The sequence below is a fragment of the Lissotriton helveticus genome, chromosome 3_1, assembly GCF_964261635.1.
Source record: "Lissotriton helveticus chromosome 3_1, aLisHel1.1, whole genome shotgun sequence".
Classification (NCBI taxonomy): Eukaryota; Metazoa; Chordata; class Amphibia; order Caudata; family Salamandridae; genus Lissotriton; species Lissotriton helveticus.
The window spans coordinates 463,132,211-463,139,279 of record NC_136061.1 but is presented as its reverse complement, the minus strand read 5'-3'; the positions used below and the strand labels follow the sequence as shown (position 1 = coordinate 463,139,279).

Here is a 7,069-nt window from a genome sequence, read left to right as displayed (position 1 = left end):
ATATAGGGTCAGGCGGACTAATATAAAAGGAGTGTTTGCACAGGTTACCAAATATTACAGCACTTCTTGGATGGAGTCCATTTTATGTACACAGGTTAAGTTACACACAAACCAGTATCATGATTCAAGATATAATATTTATTGTTAACTGTTGCATTGCCAGTACATTTCTAGAATTAATTAATGTGGTTAAAAACACTTGGTAACATTATTTAAATTTGAGGAACACTTTAAGGTAAGAAGACTGTAATCATGAAATCAGACAGCAAGGAAAGGGGAGGTTAGCTATTGAATATGTGACCCCTTGTAAATCATTATTTTTTCAGACTGTAAAGAAGAAGTCTATGGTTTCTATAAGAAAAACATGTCCTCCCAATACTCCCTCAAAGGCCATCAGCGGTAGGAAATGAGGGGGACGAAGGGTAAACTCACTTATATATAAAACAAAAATAAGAGAAAGCAGAGAATAATGATATAACATCTTTTGATACAGGAAAAATACTGCTTCTGGGCAAAATAACCAAGAAGAGATATGCAGAGTTGAATTTAAGGTATCTGTCATACCCTATTTAATAGACGTAAGATAGAGGCACCACAGGGGTATAAGCAGCTCCTAATGGCATCTCAATTTTTCTTTAGAAATATAACATAAGAAAGTAATACGCTATAAGAACATAATAAATTCACATGGAAGTAAACATTTGCCAGGTAAGAGATACCAAAAGAAAGGTTATAATATCAACCATCACAACGTAAAGGGCAGAGTTAATTGATTTTTCTTTTCCTTCTAGCAGGGCTTGATTTACCAGCAAGCCTCTAAGATTTTATCCACACAGAACATAGGAGTTCTCTTGAAGACCCAATAGGTATGAGACAACTTATTACAATAGTTCCAAAAGAACAAGTAGAATTGTCTGAATATTGGCAGGTAGATGAGCACGTTTTTGACGGGTTACCAAATAACAGGGGATCAATAAGGATACGTTTATGAAAAATGTTTGAAGACCAGTGATATCAGATAAAATTGTGAGAAAAAAATATAAACCAGTACTATGTCTAATTGACTGTTATTATATACTTTTCTGTTTAGATGTGTTTTTAACTTGAACAACAATGTCCTGAAGAAGGTGCAGATACTGTAGATCACCGAATGTTTTAAGTGTAATAACTTGTGCAAATAAGTTTTGCGATTTTTGAATTTTTAGTAAATATGTTTTTATAAATAATGTGACCAAGTGTTTTTAATCGCATTAATTAATTCTAGAAATGTGCTGGCAATGCAACAGTTAACAATAAATAATATATCTTGAATCATGATACTGGTTTGTGTGTAACTTAACCTGTGTATATAAAATGGACTCCATCCAAGAAGTGTTGTAATATTTGGTAACCTGCGCAAACACTCATTTTATATTAGTTCTCCTGTCCCTATATAACATAGTGATTCCTAAGGATTTTTGGTTAAAACATTTTGGGAAAGGGAATTTGTTGTTTTGAATGATTGTCAATGACAATGACATTTATTTTTGTGTTTTGAAAACCTGCAAGTAACGACTATAAGTACGAAGTGCACATAAATAAAATGCATTGTAATTTACAATGCCAATTGGTCAAAGTTTCAAAAATCTGAGACCTATTGTATTGAGCACAGTGAGTTGACAAACACACACATTTTTTTTTTATGAGTTATGGTCCTTTGTGCATTCTTAACTGTAGAGGCCAATCTTGTTTTAAAATGTAGCTTGGATTAACATCAGCATTTTGCATATACTCGGGTTTTCAGCTGTGCTATGCGCTTCGTGTTTTTTACTGTCTCCCTTCTATCCCTTTATAGGTACAACACGTCCAGGCTCCCCGAAGAACTATAATGAGCATTTTTTAACACTCATGTATTTATGCATTTTGTAAAATGCCAAAATAACACAGTTTTATGTCGTTGGCATTTTAAGTAACTGCTCAAATACAAATGCCAGCAGCAGGATTTAGAAAGTTGCCAAAAGCAGTCCACTGAGACAGGAGTGAAAGCAGAGCCAAGAGCTGGGGACAAGGTCACGTGGTGTGCTGGCCCAAGGACTGGGGATTAGGTCACGTGGTGAGCTGGGTAAAAGACTGTAGACAATAGTCACGTGCACTCATCTTTTTGTACGGACTGTAGAGGTGATGAAAGATAATCAGTCAACAGAGAAACACACTTTCAATTTAGTATAAATGTATCCATCAGAAGCTCTACACGCTGTGTGCAGGATGGACAGCGGGTGCACTGCAGAACATATGACAAAGCGTAAAATAAATCATGCCTGTAATCTTTCCCACAGGAGCTATGTACTTCAATTCCATGCCGATCCAAGGTGCCGTTATCTTGAGGATGAGAAACCGATTTGCAACCCTCAGCTATTTGCAAACATAGTTAGCATGTGGGACTTTTCAAGATAGAAAAAAACAATGGCACATGGAGGAAGCGTCTGCAATGAAGCGCAGCACCCGTGCAGCTGGAAGGAAGGGGAACAGGGACTGGGAAAAGCATATTTAAAAGTAATAGTGCATCGTCAATAAAGCGGGCACCCCGCTGAGTTAGTAAAATGCGTTGCAGGGGAGTGTGTCCTACCTTTAACAGCAGGCAGGACAAAGCAGTTTAAGAAAATAGTGCTCAAAGGCTGTAATTAAAGGGTGGTTATAAGCAGTGCTTAATTTGTAAAATATGAAGTGCAGGTGCTCAAATTTTTTGGGGAGGCCACACCCACTTCCCTCGGCTCCACCAACTTCCACCCACTTACTCTAGTTGCTCCAACCACATCCTAAATTGTCACTGCTGACTACTTGGGAGGTAATTTTCTTCTCTGGATTATGGCCCAGGCTACTTCCTGCACCTTTACTCTCCATCACGTCTTCACTCTTTTATTTTGCAGATTATTATAGCGGTTTACATGAACACCAGTTACGTTACCCTAGGGCACAATCATTTGCTTGATAAACACCGGCGGATGACGTGATTTGCCCAGAATCACAGGCTTTTGAGCCGAGACTCGAAGCTGGACCTGGTTCCCCCATTCCAAAGTGGGCAGCTGTGACTATTATGCCACATCCTCTTCCCCTGACATGGAATCAGAAATGTTTATGTGTTTCCCATCATAACATTAATTGCTGTTTTTGAGTGCAAATTTTAGTCCAGTGAAGCATTGCAATCCTAAGGCCGATGCGAAAAAGCAGAGCCAACTTTTCATGGTCAATAAAGATATTTTTGCTGCATGGGCTTCTGCCGATGTTGAGGTTTTAAACATTTTTGGTGAAATGATTCATCTTCAGAAAGATTCAGTACCAGCTGACCTTGTCTGAAAAGTTGAAGTGGTTTCTCAAAGCATAGATGGCACAGGCAATATTTTAAGAATTATTTGAGAGGATGGTGCGTGATAACACTATCACGACCCTACCTTGCGCACAGCTGTGTTACGTCTTTCCTCCTTTTCTTATGTATATCAAAAATTGTTGTCAATTATTCCATAGTTTCAAGGGTTACTTCATTTTTGCATTTATTTTGAAACAGTATTCATCATTTGTGAATCATCCTTTTTCACATCCTATTTCATTTCATTCTGACATTTATATACATTTTACAGTACATGAGTTGTATTCAAACATCATACAAACATTATGTACATTTAATCATGGTTTCGACGATTGACGATTTGATTGGTCCGATGCATTTCGGGACCCTGTCCCTTCCTCAGGGGCCTCTGTAAAAAATCATATATGTTACCATTAATCTAACATTTCGATTATCAGCAATGTATACTTTTTTATATGCACATGCCACTGCTTGATTTTGAGGTCACCATGCTCGTATCTAACAATTTTTAACTTATTGTGTTCATTTGAATGAATTGTATTGAAATCAATGATTGCCAAGAAGCTATGAACAAAGGTTTTGACTTTTCTCATATATGATTGACAATTGACTACTAAAACACTATGTTATGAGTATTATCCTACAAAGAATTATCCTTAGATGTATTGCAGATACAGTTAATTGCACCTCATTATAGACCGGGCTCATGATTTTATCAAAGGTAATCAAAAGCCAAAATGAACCAATGGGAAAATGATATTACATAAAAACTCACTTGTTTGAATGAACTACGGAAATATGATCCTCTATATGAGGGAGTCTTCATCAAGATTCACTCTCTGTTCGAAAAGTTAGAGCAAAATAATTAGAACGATTAAAAAACCACTAATGTGCCTAAAGAGCACTTTACTACTTACACTCAAAAAAACTATGTGAGTACCTGTGGCTCAATGGTTAGAGTGGCAGACCCTGATGCAGAGGTCTCGCCCGGGACCAGGGTTCAATTCCCTGCCTCGGTGGGTCTTGGGCTCAAAATTCCATGGACCTGACAATTCTTGCCTCGGTGCCTATTCCAATCATAGAGTCCCACTCTGCAACTCTGGGCAATAGCTTGCTTAATCTCCACAACGGCCCCCACAACGCTAAGGATGCTTGGCCTCCACCTTGGGGGTGCCCAGGAGTGGAAAGCCAGGATGGGTTCCACAGCGGTATTCGTACAAGCGCCTTGAGACCCTTGCGGGTGAGTATTGCGCTACACAAGTATCAATTTCCATTTACATTTTACCTGTTATTCGTAGTTAGAAACGGTGTATCTGTGAAAAACGAAAAATGAGGGGAATGTAATGAAAAACCGCCAGGGTGCCTAGAAAGCATTATGTCAGATAAACTGAGATGAATCAAAAAATGTTTACCTGCTTTTCGTGCTGTGAAAACGGCGTTTCTGTGAAAAGACGGGAAAACCCGTGTTATGGTAATATGTTTAGAATTTTGCGAAGTACATGAATATACCAGCGTCTTCAGAGATTAGGGCTTACCGAAAATGCAGAATTCTCGAGCGGTAATCCTTCACGTGGTTCAATTCTTTCTACTCGTTACCGAAGGTGAAGTGGCAGCTCGCAGTTATCGCGAGTGTTAATGTATACAGAAATCTCATAGGTGGGAAAGGTAGAGCATGGTCATAAAAACAGGACTGATTCCTGTTGAGAGATTGCGTCAGCCATGTTGGCAATGCGGGTAGAAAGTAAAACATAATTGTTATTTACATGTGGACATGTAAATGTATGGGAAACCGACGGTATGGAGCATGAAACGTAAACTGAAAAAACAAACTATATCCTGTGAGGGAAATGAGATTAGCCGTGTTCAAATTCCGGCTGAAGAATAGATATAAAGACTGAAGCGTAAACATAGAAGTTAGACTAAATCCTATTCAAACATTGCATTGGTCGTGTTGGAGACACGGTTGAGTGGTTAGAAAATATATAGTTACACTCGTTTAACAAGAAAAAATGAAATAAAAAGAGAAACATAGTTGGTATAGATAATTGAAACTATGCATTATGTACATTGTAATTGCAGAGACCTATTATTGAATATCATTGTGAGAAAACATAAGGAATCTTTCACTGTTGCAGTTATACATACATATTAAGCAGTGCCAAATTATTTTACAGAAAACATGCAAGGTCCAATTTATCATTTAACCCCAAAGGTTCCATCGTTTGGAATTTCTTAATCAACATAACTTCTCTTTGAGATAACTGTTTACGGCTGTCTATTCCTTCTCTTGGTTCTATCTTTTCCACTGCCATAAAATATTATGTTTGTTGGTAATCCAGTGAGCTGCCAAGTTTGATTTCATGTTTTTGTTGCGTATCATGCTTTTGTGCTCGCCTATTCTGATTTTGAGTTTTCTTTCTGTTTTGCCGATATACATTAATCCGCATGGACATTTTATGCAATATAATACAAAGTTGGAATTACAGTCTGCTGTAAATTTCAAGTTTATTTTTTCTCCTGTTCTTGGGTGCGTCACAAAGTTTTGTTGCATCACATTGTTGCAATGTACACAATTGTTGCATTTGCGCATCCCTTTATGATGAGCATCGCCTGATTTTGTGGAAAGTTTTAATTCTTCTTGAAGGTTGCGACTTCTTGTGTATGCAAAGATTGGTTTAGGTTGCAATATATTGTGAAAGTCTTCATCATTTTGTAGTAATTCCCATCTCTTTGTAATTATTTTCCTGATATTAATTGCTCTAGTGGAGAATTTTGATACAAATACACTGCGGTTAGTCGTAGGTGGTTTGTTTTTACTGATATGTAGACTTTTTCTGTTGATTGAGTAAACTCGAGTCACTGCTTTTTCTATGCATTTTGAGGGATAGCCTCGTTCTTTAAATCTCTATTTCAATCTCTGCAGATCCTCTTCATGGGCTGCTGTTGTGGAACAGATCCTTTTGCTTCTTAGCATTTAAGTTTAGGAGAATGAAAGCTTTGATAAAGTTGAGTACATAGCAAACTCAGGATAAAAGGAGTGCCAAAGGCCTAGCCCTATCACAAATATTTTAAGAATACCTGTTTTAATGTCAGCTAGCAGTGTCAAAGGGCGGCAGTGGAACCAAAGGCCCGTTACCTGTTAAGGTCACATTTTTAAACTGTGTTAAAAAATTCAGTAAATAAAACATATACACAAGCAGTCTTGTAGGGTTGTGAAGGCACAGAGAGGACATTTCAACTAGGAAGACAGACATGCTCTGCACTGCAATAAGTATCACACAGGAGTTACCAGACCATCCTAAACCTCACAGATCTTGCATACATTCTGACATTTTCCTAAGCTACCCAAGATGTTCTGTGTTTTTCTCATACCAAACTTATCTGTTGTTTTTAACCCCCACTACTCCATGGCTGTGACCGGTCTACTCTTTGAACTTGTTCAGCATCTTTGCAGCATGTCTGGCTGGCACAATAGTTTAAACAACTAAAGATGACAAGCATTGACAAAGCCAATAGGTCTCGCTTATGGACAAACTAATGCCTTTGACATTCGGGTGGGGGTGGTGACCTGAAGGGCAGGCGGGGAAGGTGAACTGGAGGATAGGGAAAGGGAGTGCGGGTGAGGGTGGTGAAGGTAAGGAAGAAGGGTTGTCGGTAAATGGGAGAGTGGTTGGGGGTGGCAATCAGGACTGACAAAAAAGCGTTCACCCAAAAAAGTTCCAGTTA

At 38.3% G+C, this 7,069-nt stretch overlaps 1 long non-coding RNA gene across 1 annotated transcript; it reads right to left on the bottom strand.

The window, feature by feature from the left end:
* Window positions 1-3,514: 3,514 nt before the first annotated feature.
* Window positions 3,515-4,928, bottom strand: LOC144824631 (uncharacterized). The gene is made up of 5 exons (XR_013609026.1): window positions 4,879-4,928; window positions 4,756-4,784; window positions 4,629-4,656; window positions 4,119-4,182; window positions 3,515-3,731 (listed from the first exon to the last, which is right to left on the bottom strand). It is a non-coding gene; the product is annotated as an uncharacterized LOC144824631 (long non-coding RNA).
* Between the last annotated feature and the right edge of the window lie 2,141 nt (window positions 4,929-7,069).